The sequence below is a fragment of the Cavia porcellus genome, unplaced genomic scaffold (genome assembly GCF_034190915.1).
Source record: "Cavia porcellus strain 051 isolate PalLab524CR breed Dunkin Hartley unplaced genomic scaffold, mCavPor4.1 scaffold_4, whole genome shotgun sequence".
NCBI lineage: Eukaryota > Metazoa > Chordata > Mammalia > Rodentia > Caviidae > Cavia > Cavia porcellus.
In genome coordinates, this window is record NW_026947487.1 from 57,891,180 (window position 1) to 57,915,714 (window position 24,535).

At 37.3% G+C, this 24,535-nt stretch overlaps 1 protein-coding gene and 1 non-coding gene across 9 annotated transcripts in view; one reads left to right on the forward strand and one right to left on the reverse strand.

Moving 5' to 3' along the window:
• Fto (FTO alpha-ketoglutarate dependent dioxygenase) overlaps positions 1-24,535 on the reverse strand; it is a 420,563-nt gene that overhangs the window by 327,797 nt on the left and 68,231 nt on the right. The gene's annotated exons all lie outside the window — the stretch shown is intronic.
• Positions 383-454, forward strand: Trnaa-agc (transfer RNA alanine (anticodon AGC)). The gene has a single exon. It is a non-coding gene; the product is annotated as a tRNA-Ala (tRNA).

A 24,535-nucleotide genomic window follows, 5' to 3' on the forward strand; every position in this document is an offset into this window, starting at 1 on the left:
CATAGTAGCATGTCTCCCTGCGCACCACAGAGCTTGCTTTCTCCACTCCTATTTATTATTTGCAGTTCAAAAAGAGCTTTCCTTTTTTATAGCCAAGTTTCATAACCAATAAACATTTTTAAAGGCTCATCATGAAAAAAGAATGTGCTCATACATGTATCAATTTTTTTATGCAACCCTCTGAGATCACAAAACGATTTTCTCTATCACAAAATACATTCCAAATCCATCCACTTCTCATCCCCACTGCTATCCTCCTAGGGCATGCCACCATCATCTATAACACTCCAACAGTTTCTTCCTAGTATTCCTCTTTCCCCTGCTATAGTCTGTTCTCTATAAAAATCAGAACCACCTCTTTTTAAAAAGCAGCTCAACCATGTGGGGTGTAGCTCAGTGGTAGAGTGCTTGCCTAGCATGCATGAGGTCCTAGGTTCCATCCCTGGCATTGCAAAAATAGTAATAGTAATTAATTAATTTAAAAGTATACCAAATTACACCATTCCCTTGCTTAACCCTTTTACTTTAACGAGTCCCACTGCAAACAGAATAAAACCCACACGCTTTATCATGACTCTCCTAAATATAGCAAGTTTTCTTCTCATTCACCAGTTTCCAGTCATACAGGCCTTCTTTAGGTTCTTCATACAAAACCTTTCCCCCAACTTTACTTAGTGTTTTTCTTTCTTATCTATTCATCCCCAAACTGGCCTAGTCCCAGTCATCCTACCAAAAATAGAGTAGAAACTTCACCCACTTCATGGACTATACCTTTGTTTCTCTAATTGCACTTACTATTTCTCTATTTCTCCTAATAAAATGTAAATTTCACAAAAGCAGAAATTTAGAACATATTTCATTTTGTAATTATTTTGCATCTACTTTGTGCCAGGCATCATCCTTTAGTTACTGGGATTCAGTAATAAACCAAGGAGACAGAAATCTCTCCCAGACAGTTATATGATCCTTGGGTTTGACTGTACTTCACTATGACTTTTGAAAATATTTTCATTAAACCATCGTTGTGGTCAGGATTCAAAGGTGTGGTGGTTTGTGTCTGGATATCACCCGAGAGCCTTATATGCTCATAGGGTAGGAGCAAGGTTTTCAGAGGCAGCTGAATCCAGAGTCTGTGACTGGTTCATTGCCTAGTGGTGAGATTGAGGTATGAGTACTACCTGCTCCCTAGGACAGGTAGCCTCATACAGTGTAAGGGAGGAAAAGAGGCTTTCTTCTCCTCCTTCCTGCTTTTGCTCTTGTTGCTTTTGCTGTCCTCCATCACCATGAACTGTTACTTCTCAACCATACCACCTGCTTTGGAGCCAGCTGAGTATGGACTGAAACTTCCACAAACTGTGAGCTAAATAAACCTTTCCTTCTTCAATTTTGGGCATCAGGCAATTTGTCTCAGCAACAAAAAAAAGTAACTTCAGACACAAGGGAATAGACTTAATACAGGACACATAATTTATAGGATTATTTTATAACGTTCACCCAAAAAATCAAATGCAGAAAAGCGCAGGAGATCTATCCACACACTAGAGACCCAAAGAATACAGCTGGGTCCTGGATCCTATGGCAATGTCCTGCGCAAGTCCAGCTGAAGACCTAGAGCCCATGGCTATGTCCTCCATGAGTTAAACCGAAGACCTAGAGTCCAAAACAATGTCTCAGGCAAGTCTGTATCAAGGACCTGCAATGGGAAGACCCAAAGGTCAGTGGTGTAAGCTAGAAAGTCTGCAACAGTGGGATGAAGAATCTGTGCCACCAAGCTGAGGGATCTGCACTGGAGCCAGGAAGTGGCACTCAAGGAAAGGACACCTGAGTTTCTGCAAAAAAAACCACAGCCATCATCAGCAACAGCAAGGATCCGAGCTCCTCCAATGATGAGAACTGCTGAGTTCATATCAGGAAAACCAGCATGACAAGCTTCTCCAGGAGAATCAACAGCATCCCATCTTCCCCTCCAGTTTTCCTTTTGTGCTGTTGCAAACAATCCTCAGGTGGGCCTTCTACTCCACAACAGGATGGCTCAGTTCAGCTGGGTGTTATAAGGTGACCATTAGTTAATCCACCATTCAAGTTACAAATGAATGAAATCTACTGAGACTGGTCTCATAAGCAATATTTAAACTGTGATACTGTCAAAAGCTTAGAACTAACTTTAGAGCTGAGTGTTTTCCAGGCTACTTAATACTACTTGTATAGAAGAAAAAAAAAACTTTGCTTCCAAATCTTAAAACTCTTTTACAGTTTTTCATCAATCACAATACCTCTACAAATTTCTACCCTGTCTGCATCCCCCATGTACCACCTTGACAGAGGTAAAAGATCTGAGCTAATGGATACATTAAAATAGTTTGGATATATTGTGAACACATCTGCAGTGTATAAATTCTAACTCAGAACAGTGTAGAGTCTAATTTTTCTCTTTAGTTTTAGAACAGAGAACCTCATCTATTCAATGACTAGTAATAAAACCTATTTGCAATTATCTGTTAGATTTGTCACACCTAATTTAGCACTGCAGCAATTATAATAAGTAAAGCTCAAATGTAAAATCACTTAAGTGCAGTCTCTTTTTTGCTGGTAGGATGCCCTGAGTTCCACTCAGAGGAGCCTATCACTGCCAACACCTTGACAGCCTGCCCATTTGCAGGTCTGCTGATCAGTACTTGGTTATCTTTCTTCCAATCCAAAGAAGACAAATCCTGGAAAAGCACAAATTCACCTCTTGTTCCACAAAAAGTATTCACTCTTGAAAGTTCTCATATAACTAATCCATACTTAATTTACACATTAAATCTAATTAAAGAGCTAACCTACACGTGTGAAAAGATACAAGGAGAGCCAAATAGGAATATTACAAATGCAGATAGTACTAATTTGATGTTTAAATTCATTTCTCTGTATATTTCAGGGTGTTTCCATAGTGTAAATATACAGACTTCAGTTTGGCTTTGCAAAACCATGTATTGAGAAGCACATAAAATATCTGAGGAAGTGAAAGATACTATTAATATTGATTATCAGTTCCAGGTTCTAAGATCAGATACTCATGATTGATACTCACCTAAAGGGCAGTGATATCTGGGAAGATTCAGTTGATCTTTATAACTATGTACTTAATTATCACTTTTCAGTACAGCTGCCAAGGCTACACCAGCCTGACTGATTCAGACTCTCAAAGAGTAACGTTTGGATGCCTTTGTGTGTGTGTGTGTGTGTGTATGTGTGTGTGTGTGTGTGTGTGTGTGTGTGTGTGTGTTCTTCTAAAGCCCCGAGGTGAAGTGGTGATCCTCATGTTTAGAAGCCACTGGTCTTAGGACCTAATGCCAACAGCAGTCAGGCCCTTAAATGAGTGAAGCAGGTGGGCAAAAGCCATATAAAGTAATAAAGCATGCATTCAAATTAAATTTTTTTTAAAAATATTGTGTCAGTGTCTTCTATTCCTCTTGACTTCGTTTTGTTTTTGTTCTGTTTTGTTTCCTTATCTTGTGTTTAGACTGTATTTAGGCTTTGTATTTAGCTGGGTAGCATAAATCATTCATTTCTGTGCCTATAGTAACTAAGGCACAATAGGTTCAATCGAGGTTTATTAAATTACTGATAATGCAGTGAAATCCCAACTCTCTGACAGTGTTAGAATTGCCAAGAAAACTCCTCATTCATTCAACCAAAATTTATTACACACCTACTCTACACAGGGTTCTAAAGACTGAGCTGAATAAGACAAACAAGATCCCTGTCCTGTGGGATTTACATTTTTGAAGCATGGGCACAGAAAGAAATAAACATTCATAAATAAATAAGCCATTTTAGATAGTGATGGGTATCATTCAGCAAGAAAATAGGTGCATTTTCTCTCAAAGGTGTTTAAACCACACCAGTAGTAGTGAAAGGTGTTGGTTTAAAAGGAACTGAAAAATATGCTCACCTGACTGGGGGATAAGGAAGATGCGAGGTCAAGAGTTAAATACCCTGAGCTCTGCCATTCTACCAGTTACAAAGACCCTGAACAAAATCACCAAATCAATCTAATGATCTTGAAGACTGTCTAGCTCTAATGTCCGATATTCAAGGAAAGATACATTAGCAAAATATCATATAGTGTGATGATCACGCCTAATCTCCAGTACCCAAATACTCTGAAGTGTGATTCCTCATTGACATCTACACATTATTATAAATTGAAAAGGTTTTCCAAGCATTTCATGAGTCCACCTCTAGAGTTTACATAATGCCAAACCGCAGGCTCAGGTATTTGTTGCCACAGAACAATGGCTACTGGCACACCTGGATTCGGTTAGGAAGCTGGCACTGCCACAGGTCCTAGGGCAAGGAAACCAAATGTTGAGTTCAAAGTAATGAAAGAATCCAGAAATTAGTCAACCTCCTTTCCTCATTCAATAAACATTATTAAGAGAATGCAATAATAACCCAGGCTCTAGTGGGGAGGGGGAAATAAAAAATAAATAGCACAGGTTTCTCCCTTCAAGACCTTGGTCTGATACATACAGATTCTTAAACTGACTTTCAGAGGCTTCGTGAACCCCATGAAAATAAATACAAAGCTTGGGAGTACATGGGCATTTTCCTAGGGACAGAGTCCACAGCTTTCATCAGATTCTCAAAAGGGTCAGTCCAGGGACACTACACAATATACTTTAACAAACTCTCTCTTTTAACTGTCATATGAATCCCCATTACATAAACAAGGCAGCTGAGGTTTAGAGTAGTTAAGTAGTGTGCCAAAACATGACCAAGAAATGACACAGCAAGGGGCGAAGGGGTAGCTCCTGGTAGAGCTCTTGCCTAACATGCCTAAGTCCCAGGGTTCTATCCCAGCGTTGCAAAAAACCAAAGTGGCATTAGAAGAAATTTAAACCCTGATCTTCCAGTCTCCAAAGCTTATTTTTTTGTCCTCCATGCTATGCTCACTTACAAAGGAAAAAGTATCATTTAAAACAATGAGTAAGTGAAGCCCCTGTCATAGAGGGCCATAATCATGTACTGTTAATGACAAGGCAAATCCAAGCCTACTATTTTCTAGAGGGCGCAGGAACCAACATTTGTTTTTTTTCAGCTTCTGCTTGTGCCCACCAGAATAAGAAATATCAGTGTCCAAACTAAGATATGACTTCAGGGGTCCTTTCCCTTCCGAAGTCAAAGCACAGGCATTGCTTAGCCAGCCCATACCTAAGTTTTCTATCCTGTCGGTCTCCAAGGCTAAAGACAGAGTAACTTTTATTGCACCTCTTGAATTTGGTGGCTATGCATAGATCTTACTCTCCTAGCATGCCTCTGGGCCAAACTCCTGGCCTTGTCCTCTCATATGCACACAAGTGACAATCTGTATTTCACGAGTCACTTAGATAAAAAGGCAATCTGAAAAACATGTACCACACATGACAGAATCTGAAGTAAAAAAATTTCCACTTATATACTGTGGCATAATGGAAAGGCATGGCATTTGAATCAGGAATTGATCTAAATCTCTAGACTCTGGATTTAACAGCTGCATAACTTTGCATAAATTTCTATCATTTTGAGCCCTAACTGCTCAATTTGTAAAAGAGATAACAATATTCCATATTTTAACAAACAACAGAAATTTAAGAGTGCCCACCAAATACAAAGTACTATATCAATCTTTAGGGGTAAAATGTGAATCACATATTTAAGGTTCCTTCCTTCATAAAGCTTATGTTCTATGCAGAAGCAAAGTATCTGAATACTGTAAATAATCAGTAAAATACAAAATGGGTTTAACAACACTGATTACAGTAAAATAACTAACTTGGCTAACAGTTCTTGGACATGTACGAATATGTCAGAAGCTATAAGAAGTATTTAATTTTCACAATGGAGAGACATGTTATTTCCACTTTATACCAGAGAAAAATAAGGCTTGAAAGGCGAGGTAACTCATCCAAAGTCACACAGCCAATAAGGAGCAGGGCCATAGTGGGAGTCCAGACAATCTAACAGCAAACCCTCACTTTACATTGCCTCAAGTGATCGAAGAAAAGTAGAATTTAGTGATGCAATGGAGGGACGTAGCAGTACCCTAGCTGGCCAGGGAAGCACACTACGCAGATGTCCCTTTGGTTAAGACAAATCATAAGCAGTCAGGCCTAGGATAAAGAACTGGGCAAGGAGTGTTCCAAGCAGAAAGAACAGCTAGTACAAAGGCTAGCTTCCTTGGGGGCAGAAAGAAGGCCTGTGAGGACTGGCAGGTGAGTTTTCAAAGATAAAAGCCAGACTATGTAGAACTTGTCAGCCAGATCAGGAGAAATACCTCATTTCATGTGCAATACGAAGTCACTAAAGGGTCTTAAGCTGAAGAGTGATATAATTCGATTTCCATTTTGAAAACATGAGTCCCAGCTGAAGGGATTATGAGAGGAGCTTTGAAAAGTTAAGGCAGGCAGACCCAACTCCAGATAAAAAAATAAGAGTGATATAGCCTATAGTAGCAGTAATAGAAGTAAAGAAACATGCTATCAGAAAGTCACCATGAGGAAAGAAGAGGGTGTGTAAAATACCTCGCACACATCCACTACACAAGAGGCATTTACACATGAGTTACCCTCCCTGGTTAACATAAATGAGTAAGATGAGTTTTAAGATACAGCTATAAATCATACCCAAATGATTGAATCTCTTTGATGCCCCACCTCTAATTTCTGCAAAGAAGCCCATCATTCAGAGAGTAAACTGTAGTACACCAAATTCAAAACACAATAAAGAATTGATCTATTAAATGTGCTGGACTGTTAAATTAAAACTGATTCTGTGTGCCAAGCTGAAACACAAAGGATCAGTCTTCTCAAACAATAAAGACCAGTTAAGAGGAGACTCCAGTTACACAATCTCCTCCTCCTCACCGTAAGTCACTTGGCTGGAATTTTTTTTTAATAGAAAAGACAAACTCTTGAGTAAATGTAATAATTGTTTCAATGATGTTGCCCTAACCACCCAAGAAGTTAAAAAAAAAGAAACTGGAAATTTTGGATTCTTCTATTACATGATTAGTTAATCGTTGCCTCAAGTCTGGGCTCTGTTCACAGTGAAGAGAAGCTGCATTTGGAGATCTGACAGCAAAATTGGAGAAACAGAAAGACTGCCAAATTTAAATAAAATAATAAAGCAAACAAACAAAAGAAAGGCTTGTTGATGAGGCATAAGACTGAAAGAATTTGTTACTCAAAATGGGCTCTTTTTTAGAAAGAACTTTCCTTACAAATGTCCTCAACAGGAGGTCCTATGGCAGTGTCAGTAATCACATCATTAACTGGTATCTGCAGCACTTGTCACTCATTATTTTGCTAACATAAACAAGGAAAACAACAAAAATGCAACCGTATTGACTTAAGTTAGATGTTAATTATCACCAAAGGCAAGTGTTAAAAAAAAAAAAAAGCCTGCCTGTGTTTCTTCAAGCCCCAAGAATTCGGACTCTTGGCTAGCAGCAATCCCAGCATAGGAGAGAAATTTGCTCCTCAAGATTGCCTCATGCATCCTAATACCCAAAGCAAAGACAAAATTAGCCTTCAAGAAATATCTATTAAATCTCTTATTCTATTCTGAATTTTTAAGTATTTAAATTTTCCTAATTTCAACTTTCCTAATTGCAGTAGTTCGGCAAAGGATCCAGATGATCAATACTGTTTTCATAATAATACCATTATTATTCCTTTTTTTACAAGTTTGACACTTCTATTGATGTTATACAAAGAAGGTAAAACTTCAGGAACCTTGGCATAAATCAAGACAGACATTAAATTACATTAGTACTACTCCTTTTTTATTTTTAACTGACAAATAATAACTACATACATGTTTATGGGGTACAGTATGTTTTGATATATGTATATATTGTAGAATAATTAAAATTAAATAATTAAAAGTACTCTTATAGATAAAGAGTACTTAACTTACTCTTAACCTTCTTTTAATAGTTTTGAGATATATAGATATCTATAAAATACCTAACATCACATCCAGTACCCAGAAGGTATTTAGAGAGAGAGAGAGAGAGACTGAGTTTTGTTTATTTTGTTTTTGGTTTGGGATTGATCACTGTACTGCTGAGTTACGTCCCAGGCTCCCAAAATACACATTAATAACAATCACCATGCTGTGCAAAAGGTCTGAGAAATACAGCAATTTTTGTATTATTTCCCAGGCATTCAAATAAAAAGAAAATGAAAGTTTCAATTTCACTTGTAAAATATTAAGAAATGTTAACTTTTTAAATAGTTAACTTTAACAATCCATTTACTATTATGTGTGACAAAAAAGGAAATAAACACAAGCACTGCTAATAAGAAAATAAAATGGCTGTCATCTCAAAGCAAAGCACATTTATTATTTTAGCTGTGAACTGGAAGTCCCTCAAAACACTATTTTTACTTGGAAAAATGTCTGGCTGACATTTTTCTACTTAATCAGACTTGCATATTCGACAGATGTTTTCTCTAAATTAACAAAGTGAACTTTTACTTTCACTGGAAAAACAGACCATATTTATTGCCAGTGATAAAATTCAAGTTTTAAGCAGAGATCAGAAATTTTGAAAATTTGTATTTGCCATCTTGAGTTTGGCAGTTCCACAACAGGAGACTTCTCTGTGAGATGCATGGTGATATTACTGAGTGTGACTTGTTTTACATTAACAAAGTGCATCAATATTTAGAAGACTTGCATAACTTTTGCTAAGTGACCAAAACCTGATTGTATAAACTCATGCATGATGAGATTCACTCATCATGAAAAATAAATCAGATTTTAATATACCAGAGTAGGTAAAGTTAACTGATACAGTTTCAGAGTCCACCCTGCAATTAACCCAAGAAACTATCACTTGTTAAAAAACTGTAACAAGTATACACAACAATACTATTCAGTCTATAAAAAGAAGAAAGTAGTATCATTTTTGACAACATGAATGAAACTTGGTAATATTCTGATATGAAAAATAAGCCAAGTATAGAAAGACTAATATTGCATGACCTCACTTACACGGGGAGTACAGGGGTTAAACTCACAAAGTACTAGAGAATGGCAGTTATTAGAAGCTGAGGATAGAAAGAAGGAATAAGAAAGAAAAATGTTAGTTAAAAGGTAATAAAATTGAGTTAGACATTGAGGAGTAAGTTTTAGTGACCTATTGCATAGATTGTTGACTACAATGTACACTTTAAAATTGTTGAAAGAGATTTTCAATGTGTCAACTACCAAAATTAGTGAGTTGCTGATAAGCTAATTAGTCCCATTTAATTACCCCACAATGTATACATGTACTATAACACCATACTATATACAAGTATTTATCAATGTAAAATTATTTTTTAAAACTAACTTGTCAAGTTTTAGTAATATACAAGTATTTATCAATGTAAAATCATTTTTTAAAACTAACTTGTCAAGTTTTAGTATAGTATCGCAGAAGAACAGTCATGTCTAATTGCTGTAGAATCAACTAAAATACTCCCTTTTTCAATTAGTGTCTGTGTAAGACAACACTTCAATCAAAACAAGTATTACAGTGCCTGAATACAAAAGGAGGTGTGAGGCTCAGCCTCTATTGCGGTAAGAACATTACAGAGATCTAAAAAAAGGAAAAACAATGCTAATTTGTTTGCACTGGAAATATGTCTCATAAAAAAAAGTTAATATACCATGATTTTGTTCTTTTGCTATTCTTAAGTAAACAGGTTTTTATTTTAATTCCTCTGTTTTAATTCCTAATACACTAGTTACCTATAGTCATAACCTCATATAAATAAAAGGGTTTTGGGTCTTGATTCATTGATTTTTGTGAGTATAAAAAGTTTCTGAAGCCAGAAAGTTTGAGAACCTCTGGCCTAAAGCAAATATATAACAGCTACTTTCTAACACAACTCCTGTAAAAACAAAACCCAATGAGAAGACAACTGAATTTGGATGGACTTTATTGTGTAATTTGCTTAAAGCCCATGGGCCTTGCTAATTTGCATGTCTGATTTATTCACAATCCTTTCTTCCTCCACCCCTCTGGCAAGAAACCACAGACAAATTCCATTGCTATTTCGCAACCCACACTTAAGCAAACTGCAATGCAGTGGTACAGACATGGAGCTCATCCAGCCTGGCAAACAGGGATAAGGAGATCAACTCTACAGTTTTCCTCCCTGGGTCCTTTTCAAATACTAAATCCACAAAACACAGCATTAGTTTGCTCAAAGCAAATAGTTAATTTGTCCTTTCACTAGAAATCAAAAGGACAAAATCACACAGCTAGAGTACTGCTTCAGCCCCAACACTGACCCTCCACTATCCCTCTTTCCCCAGCAAGTGGATGTCTAAGCCATGAAGAATCAACAAATCAATCAATTCATAACAAATATTTATATTGCCTACATGAAAAAAGAGTATAGTCATAAAAAGAAAACTGTCAATACAGGTAATAAAATAAAAATACCTTTGTAAATAGTGCAACAAAAAGTATGAACAAAGGAGAAAAAGAACTATGTGCCAAAGTGATCAAGGTATGAAGAAATGAGAAAAAGAAAAAGGAAATTTAAAAGCAGGTAGTAAGTGTTGCAAAGGTAAAAAGTTAGTAATCAAAGTTAGTGATCAAAAGTCACTGATTATACCTTTTGGCTAAAATTCAGTTTCAGCAGGGGGAAAATGGAAGATAAGGGTAGAATGATAGATTGTACTGTGATCTGGAAGGTCCTGAAAGTCAAGCCAAGCAGCCTGGATTGTATCCTGAATGTAATAAGGAGCCACAAAAGGCTTTTGAGTGAGGCAGGAACACAATGCAAGTATGTTTTTAAATTTGTTTTCTGTGTTTAAACACTAACTTATTATAATATGGTTGAGTTAAAAGAAACCAAGACTGGTTGTGAGAGGGACAGATAAGAAAACTATGGAAAAAACCCAGGCAGGCATGAGCTGGACCTGAACAAAGAGATGGCGATGGATTTGAAAGACAATCCAAAGTTACAAGGTGGTAAATGGATCTGAAATCTTACGTGCCAGGCCAAGTAGAAGGAGCAGTGGGGCCACACACAAAAATAAGGAGACTGATGTTATTAGCAGCACATCTACAGAAAGCCTACTAAGCTAATAATAACTATACAGGACACTAAATAAAATACATGCCATACTGATTTTGGATGCAAAAATGTGGGTTTTGTTTTGTTTTGTTCTATTTTGCTTCACACTGAGCCACATTCCCAGTTTTCTTAATTTGAGACAGGGTCTCAGTAAGTCACTAAATAGCCCAGTTTGGGCTTAAACTTGAAGTCCTCCAGCCTCAGCCACCTAATGTGCTGGGATTATAGACCTGCACCACCACATGTGGCCTAAAGATGTGACTTTAAACATGCTAAAGAAAAAAGGCAGATGTGAGGTACTAGTACTTGGCACTCTTAAAATTTTCTATTGTTGTGCATACGTATATGCTGCACAGAACAGAAAGATAAGAAGTACATTTCCCAGACTTCTTTGCAGCAAGGGTTCTGGATAAAAATTAGGCTCCCCTAATTAAAGTTCCCCATGTAAGATTTAGAAGGCAAGAAATCAAATGGAGGCCATCATTTCGGCTATTTTGACTTTTTTCTGCAGACAAGGAGTCAGGGGAAACACTGGGTTTTCTATAACATCCCAGGATCTGTCCGTTAACTCTGTAGTTATCAAATACCAGCTTGTCATGGTGGTGCTGTTCTGAACCCCAGTTGCAGCTACAGTAGTTTGTTCTTAAATCAAGAGTTCTAACAATGGCTTCCTGATTTCTACCCTGCTTTTCTGTGACAGATTTGCAGCTCACCTAGCAAGCCAATCTGCAGTGCTGTTGTAGAAGCCCACCGTTAGAGGCTCAGTCTCTAGTCTTTCTACAGTCTTTACTGGCATCTATTTCCCTCACATACATAATTCTGTTTTCTGCAGCGAAATTCAGACACACACAACAGGGTTGAAGTAGAGACAAAACCTACCAAGCGAAAACATTTGATATGCATTTAAAAGAAAAGAACTACAACTTAGAAACAAAGACAGGCCACAGCAAATGAGGTACTACCCGCACATATAAAGTTTGAGATCCCAGACTGTATTAATCCATTCTCTAAAATCTCTACAATTGGAAAAAAAAATCCAGTTACTCACCTTAAGTAATTATAATAGTATATTTATCTAGAACTACGACCAGAAATGTAAGCAAAAGTAGTTGGAATTGATCTCACTTCATTTTTACCTGGCATAGCACCAGTCGTTATAATCCCAGTTTTAGGAGAGAATCAGAGCTAGAGAAAAAGTCAACAGTCTGCCTAAGGTCACAGAGGAGAAGTTCGTGGTCCAACTAAAGCATCCTGCTTTAAACTTATTTTCTCCTGTTTGGTCTTCTGTCAGTTAATTCTGACCACGTTCTAAAGGAAATGTTAAAACTGTTGGTGCAGAAATATTAGGAGCCTAAGAGGGCTTATAAAACCACAAAGAATTAAATGGGGCCTAACTTAACAACCAAGGAAAAAAATTAAAAATCTCTGGGTAATTTTCTTCCCCCACTTGACATAAAATGCGGTGTTTTAGGCAGGCCCACCATTCCCGTCACACACTTCCAAACACACACAGTCCTGAGTACCAAGTGGCATTCAGTTATTTAGACAGCTATTCCTTCATTTTTCTATCATTCGAAGTTGGAAAATTAACAGTGTTCTGTTTACAAACCTTCACTAGGCCCTTACATAAAAGCTCAAAAATGTGTATACTACATAAAACTCCAGTCTGAAGACACTCAGAAGCAAGTTAATATAAACCTATTGTGAACAAATGTTCAGAAAGGAGCTCTGTTAGACAGAGGTTAAGCTGTGACCTTCCCAATTTTTCCCATAGAATGTACAATCCATCACGTACAAAAACACAGCGAAGATGTGAGGTGTTGGTAAGTACCCCTGTTAGTGGGAAATTCTGCTAATTATTACACCAAATAAGCATAGTTAACAGGCCATAGCCACAAGAGGGGCATGTTTCAGGGCATTAAATAGCTGCATAGAGGAGAGAGGAATATATTACACTATGCCCTTTCCCAATAAAACAATTTCCCTGACACCTAGAAATCCAGTCAGCTGGAGCAAGATAAAAAGTGTTCCCCGCTGGCTGTGTGAAGAGTGATGCTTCAGTGCCACCTAGTGACTTGTTTTAAAGTGTGGCACTCAGGGCAACTGTCAGAACCTTCGACCTAAGCTTAGAGCTTGGGAAAGGAAATGAGGGTACAAGAAATCACAGTATGAGGGGCTGAGGATGCAGCTCAATAGTAGGGTGCATGCTTAGCATGGATAAGGCCCTGGGTTCAGTCCTTAGCCATCAACCAAAAATAATCAACCTAAATACTGGCTTTTCAAAACGTACACAGTATCTTTTTCCTTTTTTCCCCCATCTTAGGCTTCCTAAGTAGGTATCTCTCAATATAAACTGCAAAATGAAAGTAAAAGCCCAAGGTCAATCAGTCATTTTCCAGAAATATATTCTATTTTGTCAAGAATTTTCTTAATCTTCAAAATTAAGGAGGAAAAGGCAGCACAGGATGCTGAATTAAGACTGAATAGAACTCCAGTTTTTGAAGCTGTAAAACAAATATAAAAAGCAAACTCTACATAATACATATGCAAATGGTTTAAAAAGAAAATTCATCCATCTATGTAACAAAAGCTATTTGACAATAAAAATTATGAAACCTCAGAATTACTTTTCCAACAGAGTGTGTTTCCAAGTTGCTGGTACTGAACACACTGTGAAAATAGAGTATCCTTCAGAACAGCACTCATGCCAGGAAAATCATGTCTTCTCGTGCTAACGATTTGATGAAAAGAGATCTGGTCTACATGACTAGTAATAAACAAAGTAAAGTCAAGGCCTCGTGCAAGATTCACTTTAAAGGAGGAATACAGTCAAAAAGAAAAAAAAAACAAGAAAACAAGTATATATCAGATGATAAGTGTAACAGAGTAAAATAAATCTGGGCAACGAGGACGGAGAATGCCCGCAATCAAGGAGCCAGTAAGTGCTATTTTAGCAGTATTCAGAGACAATTCCCAAAAACATGATGTGTAAACAGAGACTAAAAGAGGCTACAGGAGCAGCCATGCAGCCACGTGAGGGAAGAAAGTTCAAAGAGCACAGAACAGGAAGAGGGAAGTGAGGTGGGAAGTACTAGGCCTGTTTGAGGAACACAGTGGAACCCAGTCTGGGTGGATTAGGAGGAAAGAAAAGATTAGGAGAACAGGTCAGAGATGATGCCAAGAATAGATCAGACAGAAAGCCAGGGTTTTGTGTCATTTTTTAAAAATTCCCATAGCACACAACTTACCCATTTAAAGTGTACAAGTTAGAAAACATATTCACTGAATCACTGAATCATCACCATTACTTAATTTCCAAACATGGTCATTATTCCAAAAAGAACCTCTGGCCAGATGTGATGGTGCAGGCCTGTAACCCCAGCAGTTGAGAGGCAGTAGGACTGCCTTGAGTTTGAGGCCAGCTTGGGGTCCACAGTGGGTTCAAGGTCAGCCAATACGGCACAGCAAGACCCTGGCTCAAAAAGAAAATGAGAGAGAGAAAGTAAAAGGAAGGGGAGGAAAGGGGAAAGGAAAGGGAGGGGAGGGAAAGGAGGGAATCTCTGCACCTATGATAGTCCCTCACATTCTTCTCTACCCAGCGTCTGGTAACCACTATTCTTTTTCCTGTGGCCCTGGGTTTGCCTAGTCTGCGTACAGAATCACATAATATATGGTATTTTGTCACTGGCTTCATTTACTTACTATATGGTTGCAGCATTATTGCCAAATAATACTCCATTGTATGGATATACCACATTTTTATTGTGCAATCATCACTTAATGATTCAGTTATTGTGAATCAGGCTGCTGTGTACATTGGTGGGCATGTTTTATATGAACACATGTTTTCATTTCTCTTGGGTAACTAGGAGTGGAACTGCATGATTATGTGGTAACTTTGTTTAAGATTTGGAGGAAACATTTGGAGCAGAGGAGAGAGAGCTATGATAATAGTTGTTTTATTTAAGACTCACTTTGGTTGTTTTGTAGAGAAAGGGATAAAAAAAAAAAAGCAAGGAGCTTCATTAGGAAGAAACTGCAGAGATCTAAAAGAAAGAAGCTAGTAACCTAGAGAAGGATGCCAGAATACATTCTGAAAACACAGGTAAGACAATTTGCTGATGGATGACATGTAGAATAGGAAAGACAGAGCTGAGGATGTCTCTAAGGTTTTTGGTTTAAGCATAGATGAAGTTGCTATAAACTGATACAAAAATGACAGCAGAAGGAACAAGCAATATTTATTCCTACCCCACTCATTTCCATCTCCAATTTATAAGCAACTGCCATATTCCTTATTGGGGAAACTTTCAAAACAGTCTCAACTGTAATCCCAGCACCCTGAGAAACTGAGACAGGAGGATCACAAGTCCAAGCCCCTCTGGACAACTTAAACCCTGCCTCAAATATAAAAAAAAAATTTAATAGGCTGATGATACAGCACAGTGTGAAGAAGGCCCGAGGTTCAATCAGAAGTAACACAGACAAAGAAAGTGTCTCATAGCCCCACCTTGCATCAAAGTCCTTTTAGAGGCGTCTGGATGGTCTACTTTTGTAATCAACCAGCCCAATTCCAACTAGCAGGACTATTGCTAGAACTACAAATGTGCAAGAAATGAAAGAATGAAAAGCTCATGTGACTTAGGGACCCTTTATGAGATCCATCACGTCAAGTCGTTTCATCCCCCAATACTGACTCAGTAGTGCTTTGTTTTTTGAAGAACAGGAGAATTGAGGAAAAGAAAACCAAGGTCCAGAAAGGTGGGAATGACTCAGAAGAAAGACAAAAGACTAGCCCTGAAACGTGATAAATGAAAAGACAGAGCTTTTCATCTCTAGCTCTGGCATCTACCAGACCAAACACCTGTGTTATTAAATGCAATACAATTCATGTTCTTGGATTTCATGGCAACATATATTTTATTAGTACCTAAAAAAGAAAAAGAAGGGCATAAGGGGGCAAATATCTAAGCTTAAATACAAGAAGTATTTAGTTACCTTTATCACACATCTTTTTGAAGCAACCAAAATATGTTTGCATACCAAGAATCAAAAATAGGTCTGTTTTAAGACTTTTGAGGGAAGCCACAACCCTGCTGTTCTGAAAGTCTTACTCACCATCAAAATAAACATTTGCACCCACATTACACACTGAAGTTTCTCTACAATTTAAATTTAAAGCCAGTAATTTTTATAATTTCGTTTTATACTTCACTTGACCTTTTATTTATGACTCACTATTATTTCACCGCAACTACTGGGCAAACAGACAATAATTGAAAACTAGAAAATCCAACTTACAAATTATTTTCATATGGTCAGCTGTAGCTGTAATCCCAGCACTCAGGAAGCTGAGGCAGGAAGACTGTGGGAGGTAGGCCAACTTGGGCTATATAGTGAGTTCAAGACAGGACTGAACTACACAGGGAAACCGTGTCTCCAAAAAGAAAAAATCCACACAAATTATTTTCAAATGTAAAGACATTTTCCAGTCTTTTTTGAGGGCAGTCTTTCCCTATGTAGACCAGACTAACCTTGAACTCACTATGTAGCCCAGCCTGGCCTTGAACTCCTGCAATCCTTGGCTTCCCAAAAGCTGGGATTACAGGCACGTGCCACAACACCCAGCATAATGTAAAAGCATTTTTTATTTACAAAATGTGACATCTAGGGTCGGAGATATAGCTCAGCAACACAGCACCTTCCTCGCAAGCACAAGGTCATTCCCCATACCCCCAAAAAAAAGTAAGAAAAAAAGAAAGAGAGACATCTTTGGAAGCTTATGAAAGGCTGCCTTTTATAAACATTTAATAAAACAATTATTCATTTCATTTCTATAATTTTATGTTTTGAGTTAACACATTTTTCACGACCTCACACAATCTTATGGCTCCCTGAAACACTGTGATGAGACCAGGAACTGCTGTTTTCCTCCTCTTCCTGCTGAGTTCTAGTCAATGAAAAGTGAACTGAAGTGATGAGTGCCACTTCCAGGTCTGCTCATGAAAAGGCTTACACATCTCTGCATGCTCCTTTTCCTCCTTATTGACTGAAATGAAAATAACCCAAGATGACCTTCTAAGCCATGCACTGAAGAGGGCAGAGCCTCCTAAACTTATATTCCTAAATGAATGCATGAAAGAAATTGTCCCACCACCCTGCTTACCATAATCATTCTTACTACATAGCAAGAAATAATTTTTTATTGTATTCAAGCCATTATAATGATTTTTAATGACAGCAATAAGCTACTCTACCTAATAATATAAATCCATAGAGCTAGATCCAGTGCCTGTAGTGACTCACAGCAAGTTGTGTGGGTTAATAATTCACACCTTCATCTTTTGTATTTGTGCAATTACTAATTACTAATAAAAATTACAGCTAACATTTGTATAGTAGTTACTAGGTACTGCTCTAAATGCTTTCCATAAATTAACTTATTTGATATTCAAAACAACTCTCAGCGGTAGTTACTATAATTATCCGCCTTTGACAGATAATGAAACCACGATACAGAAAAGTTACATGACTTATGCAAGTTTACACAAGCAGTTAAGTGGCTGAGCCAGTATTCAAGTCCAAGTCCTATTCCTCTGGCAACCAAGCATTTAGTGAGTACACTATAAATATGAAGAAAACAAGTGAAGATTTCTACTCTAAATTAGTTTAAGTTCTTCTCACTCCATAAACAGGCAATATAAATAGACCCAAAAATATCAATACATGTCCACATGTTTATCACATACATGTTTGCTACTAACCTGAAAAAAAATTGAGAACTCAAGAAAGTTTGGATTTGCTCTGAATCCTGGCTTCAAAAAGCCATCCATTGCATATGTGGTGAGATGGGCCACTCATTTTCTTGAAAATGCAAACATCTCTGAAGGCAGCTAATAAGTAAATCTGTTTTTTTCCAAAGAAGCAGGATTAACTTCACTGTGGGTTAACTTAGCTGAACATCAAAAAAGGACATCCAAAATACACAGTCAAGTACTGGTGGTAGCCAGCGGTGATGTGACCAAATGCACACTTGAGAAGGAATTCCAAGTGTGGTTGTGAACATTTCCCTGATTCAAAGTAAACAAAGAAACAAGGCAAGTTTTGACACGGACAAGACATCTGAGAACACAGAAAAGCAGCAGCCTCACCAGCAGGCCACAAGCCTAGATTAAATGCATATTTCAGATGACTCATAAACCACCCCCAAAATGACTCTGTGCTAAAGCCGAAGGCCATTTCTCCACTTAAACACAGCTGCCTATCCGTTCCAGGGAGTCCTGCTGCACACACACAACGTTGCCATTTTGTACACCAACAGGAAAACTGAAAAGCAGCACTGGATTCCCTTTGCATCATCTTCTACCAAGAAAAAAATAAGTATTTTACCTCCAGCATTCTGTCTCCCTAAAGACAGGACTGACCAATAGCAGTGACACTGAGTCAAATTCATTTAGCGACTTTGTGCTAGCAGCTGTACTAGGAATGTTAATATGGACTAGGAATGTCTGCTTTAACTGCAAAGATTTAAAACTTGAGCTCAGTTTGGTAGCTAACAAAGAAGACAGAAAGATGTGGAAACAGTCAAATTCATAGGGCTTCCTTTGAGAGCAACCATGGGAAGGAACAAAGAATGACAGGTACCTACACCATTTTAGAAAAGATACAAAATAAGCTATGGTATTACAAGAACAGAAGGAAATCCTAATCAGTCAATGAATTACCTAAACATTATGCTCTGTGCCCAGGCCTGTGCTAGGTATTGCCAATGACAGAAAAGAAGGCTGCAGCTAATATCATATTAAAGTAGCTGATAAGAGATAATATCAATTAAGCATTTATTATGTATCAAGCACAATACTAAGTGCTTTAGCCTATAATAGTAGCTCAATTAATTATCACACCAACCCTCTGAAGAATCCAGTCAGAATTACCAGACATGGGATAAAAATAGTTTATTAGAATAGAAAGTCCAAACTTTTTATATGAAACCATTATCTTTAGATGATTTCTGGAAACACTATTCTAGACTAAAACAGTAAACAATTTACCGCCTTTTTATTAAATTCTTCAAGATATCTTCAGCATGTGAACTATAAATGTAATAAAGCCTGACTGATAATGTTGAATGCATCATATCACAATAACCACATCAAGGAAATCACTCTCCTTGATGTAACTTTAAAATTGAGACGTCCCATAGGCTTAATAATGTAATCTTTAAATGAAATCTTCCCTGTTTAAAAAAAAATCTATAAAGTAAGTCTTACTCCAAAGTGGCATCAGGGAGGGAGGAGGGATGGCAGGAAGGGAGGGACGAACAGAGGAAGGGCAAGAAGGAAGACAGAACAGAGACAAGATCTCATTACAGCATTTTAAAAGGAATTTTCACAGCAGAAGATTCATATAAAATCCACTGCTACTGATAAGAAAACAATTTTAAACAGTGTCAAAACTAGCCTTTACGTTTACTAAAAACCAGGGTTAGGTTCCCATCTTTAAGGTCACATTAAGGTAACAGGCTAGATTGAGCCATCCATCAGCTAAAATAAATGCTCTGGACAGTGCCTAGACTAAACAGGGCCAAGAATTCCTAAGAAAAATACCACTTCTAACAGTGGAGGTCAGCACAGAGGCTGGCCCAGTGGGGAGATGCCCTGTAGCTGCAGGTCTAGAAGGCTACCCTGCAAATTCTCATCAGACGCTTAATCAATATCATGCCTTAGGACCTAAACTGCTACTATAAAATCAATATTACCTTTATTTTAAGTAGCATGAGGAACAATGAGATTATCTTGTTCCTTACAAGTCTGTCATGGAAAATCTGGCTCATGGTATATGTCATCTTTTGCTTTTGCCTGGAAGGAACACGTTTGTTAAGCTTGGGGACAGTCTGGCAGAGAAAGGAAAAGGTGAAGGAATACAACGTAGCTCGTGAAAGCTGCATCCTAGAAGTTCAGTGCAAGCCAAAGAACAATGCTTCATGAAAAGAGGCTTTTTTCTAACTGCCTGTATGCTTAACCTCCAACACTGACCTTTGCATTCTTCCTTTCCAAAAGCCTATTTGACAGCAGCCGTCTGCATGCTAACCACCAGACATGTAACTATCTAAAGGGGAGCACCTGATTTCACCCCATACCTGCTCCTCCCTCAATCTTCCCATCTCAGTAAGTGACCACAAGATAATTATTTCCACTAAAAACCTGACTCTGTCCTTTATTCTTCTTTCAGACCTCCTTATCCTGTCTCAAAGAAGCTGCATACCCTTTCAGTCCACCTCCATGACCATCACCTGGATCAGGCCAGCAGCACATCTCCTGAATGTCTCCCTAATTCTACTGTAGCTTTCTAATATTGCCCACACACAAGCTGAAGCAAATTTTATAAAATGCAAATCAGGCCGCCCTACACACACACACACACACACACACACACACACACACACACACGCATGCACTTCCCACTTCCAGTGGTCTCCTAGTGGTAGTAGAATAACACCTAAATCTCTCTGACAGGCTAAGGGCCCTACTGTGACATGTCCTCGTTCCTTTTTGTCTCTTCTTGCTTAAATTTTGGCCACCAAACACCTCTCTTCTTCCGATAAGCAAATCATATCAGCACCTTGGAGCTGTCCCCATATTGTCTCTGTGGTTGAAATGAAAGTCCTTGTCATTCTTTGAATTTCACAACGAAGGCCACTTAAGAACAATTTAAAGTAATCCTATCTCTTCAGTCATGAGCATACCATATGTTCACTACTATGACACATGGTGTTATTTATTGCCTTCATGCTGTTTACTACTGACTTGCTTCCTTCTTCCTTGAGAACCTCTTTGAGAAGAAAAGCTCTGTCTATCACCATGGACGCTCCCTAGAGGACAGAACAGCACTGAGCAGATATAGGCCTCACTTAAAATCTGCAAAATAAATACATGGGCAGGACCTGGAAATCCAGTGTCGTGCTAACAAGGATTAGAAATGTACTATAACCAGAGGTAGAACTTGAGAATAGATAAACCTTTGAGTTCCTCTAGATCAGATTAAACTTCTCTTAACATTTTACACTTAAAAACAAGTGAGATGTTCAACATGGGGACAAGAGGAGACGGATGCTCTCAACTTTTCGGATCAACTCCAACTCTGAAAAGCAAATTGTAACTGTAAGTTCGGATAATGTATCTAACCATCAATGATGTATCCGCCCCTAAGAGTCAGTGAGTTCAGTCCATCCTTTCACTATCTAGTCACACCCTCTTGTCCTCTGTCACAACACCCCACTTCTCACCTTCTCACATGACTGTCCACAGCTTAGAGTGTCCTTCTTCCAGTTCACTGACTCATTCTCTCCATCAACCAAGAAATTCTAAAAGTTTCACGTCCTAGATAAAGCCTTTTTGGCTTAAAAGAAAAGAGTAAAATAACTAATATTCACTGAGTGCCTCCCACATTCAAGGGACTGTGCTGTAGGCTTAGAAACTTTAGTAATCAGAGAAATAAATTATCATTAGCCCTATTTTTAGATAACAAAACTGAAATAAGACTCACATTTGTAAATACCATGCTGTCTCTCTAGTATAAAAAAAAAATAAGCTGAATAGTAAGATCCAAAATGTATAATAGATATTGTAATAATGAAAGGGAAAGGAAGTGTTTGAAAGGAAAGAACTTGTTGGTATACACATATAACTGTATGTATGTTTAAGTATGCAAGATAGATAACCATACTACTAAGTTTTTGTTAGTTCATCAAACAGAATAGTTTATACTGTTATTGTTTCATTGTTCAATTTTTATGCTTTGATTTTGTAACTTGAGCAACTACTTCTAAGATAACAATGTATAATACATTAACTAGTGTTGATTTCCTAATGTTCTTTTTTGAAATTCTGTATCATTTCTACTGTTTTTTCCATTTTGCTTTTTTTTAGTAAAAAAAAAAAAAAAGCCGAGTGTTCGGTCTATGATTTGCCCACTAAAAGGCACAGATATCACTAAAATCTACACCACTCAAACTCTAAAAGCCCAATTCTTTGCAGGATATCATTTTAGCAACAACAACAGCAAAATAATAAAACATGCAAATCTTGCTTTTTGTAGCATGGCAGCATACACCTAGAAGGCCAGCACTCTGGAGGCTGAGGGAGAAGGAATGCCACAAGTTCAAGGCCTGCCTGGGCTACATGGTGAGTTTCAAGCCAGCCTGAACTACACAAGGAAATCCTATCTAAAAAAAAATAAAATATCTAGTTTTTATTATTTCAATTTGATATACTCTTTCACAAATAGTTCTATATAGTATGTCACTGACAGTGGGGTCCTTAACCTATAAACTTCTTTGAATGCAGTAAGTTCCTGCATTACAAACAGCAAAGTCCTTTAACAATTTACTGACAAAATATATAGTTATGGAGGACAATCTTACTAAAGTTTCCCTCTCAACATTACTGCCTTCAACAATGACAGAAACTTGCCAACTCAAGTCAACATGATCACAGGGACAAATGACTTAGCTTAATGTAATTTGTATCAATAGTCCAGGATGCTCTTGACCTACACAAAAACTCTCAAAACCAGATGATCCCACTAGGGTCAAGTTCAGTTTTCTTATTCAAATAAGATTCAATTTTTTCTTCCAGAACTAAAAAGGAAAAAAAAAATCAGAAACACTGCTTTAAGACAACTCTCAAAACTGTGGCTTTTTTTTTTTTTTAGTTAAATCATGAATTATACTTAATAAAGAGAATTATTTCAGGGCTGGGGATTTAGCTCAGCGGCATAAGCGCCTGCCTTGCAAGTAGGCAGTCCTGAGTTCGATCCCTGGTACTGATAAAAAGGAAAAAAAAAAAGAAAAAAAAATTTTTTTAAAAAAAAAGAGAATTATTTCTTGGCAACCTTTACTCATCAATAAAAGCAATGTTTAATAATGAGTAACATCATAAAAAAGTTCATCCCTATAAGAAAAATAACACAAAATTCTGGGCAGAGGGGCAAAATTAATTGGTCTTGCCTGCTTATTTTAGTCTTAGAAGATATCAGAAATTATCTAAATCTGTTAGCTTAGATAAATATCTTCCAAACCTTTCTTACAGATTCCAGACACCACTTGTATTATGTTAATTTTCTCTGGGGATCATTATTAAAGAAATATATCATAAACCAATTTAAAATAGCATTCCATGAGAAAACAAATTATAATGTGTTTGAAAGTATGGTTATATTAGGCTATTCATTTCTTTACATTTCAACTTTCTGTTTTTACAGATAACAAAATGACAGCTTTTAAATCATCAGATAAGGACAAAATTAAAACTTATAACTTGTATGGGCAAGAAACCATTTCTAACATTTTTGGTCTCTTTTTAAGGACTGATTTAAACTTGAGTTTGCATCAGATTACTATGTACAAAAGGAGCCATGCTTTTATAAGATACCACAAACAGTAAAATATCACTAAATCAATATTTCATATTTTCTTCTTTATTTTCCTTTTCCTTTCTTCTTTCTTTCTCATTCTTTTTTCTTTCTTTCTGTTTTGCTTTTAAGATCATAGAGTGGTGAGTTGTATGGTGTCAGGTTCAACCCAAAACGATAAAAACCCACACGCTCTTCTCCCCACCCTAGCATGCTCTAGGGGTGTAAATATTTCATGGTATTACCATCATTCACTCGCTGCTTATATTGTCTGATCAAGCCTCTATTTCTGTCTGTTAGATACTCTGGAGGATAACGTTTTTTCATGTCTGCTGCTCAGTCACATAAAGCCTTTGCTTCTCAAAGGTTCTTTAAAGTTCAATAATTTATTAAACACCGTGCTGAGGTTGGTAAGCACTCACAGAAATGCATAACTACAGAATATGTGAAACTATTAAAGAGTTTCTTTAATAAAAAAAGGTGACTTTAGGAAAAATGACAGTATTATTACTTATACAAGGCATACTCTGAACAACTGAAGCTATGCTGTGCTAAAAGGCAAGAGCTAAAATAAATAGAAGTGCCTGTTTACATGTAAGTCATTAAGCAAACCCACCATGAAATAACGGGCCATTGAGGGAAATCTAAAATCTTAACCCAAGTCTCACATTTCTGCTCTCAAGATAAAGATTATTCAGGTCTCCACTTCTTTCTAAATACAAGAGAAAACTTACAATGTCAATAAAATACTTTTGAATTTGAAAACCAATGACATTTCAAACTTCAATGTTCTCCTCCAAAGTCTACAAATTATATTTATTCCTTCCTACTGATTTCTAAGGAATACACTGACAGTGACACAGAATCACACATAACACACACTAAAAACAAACCGGTAACAGTTCAAGTGGTAAAGTTTGATCAGCAAGTATTTACTGAACTCATCAGGAGCCTCAGAAAATACAGAAGCAAAAGAAGACTCCAACGTCACAGAATCTATACAGTCCAGGTGGGTA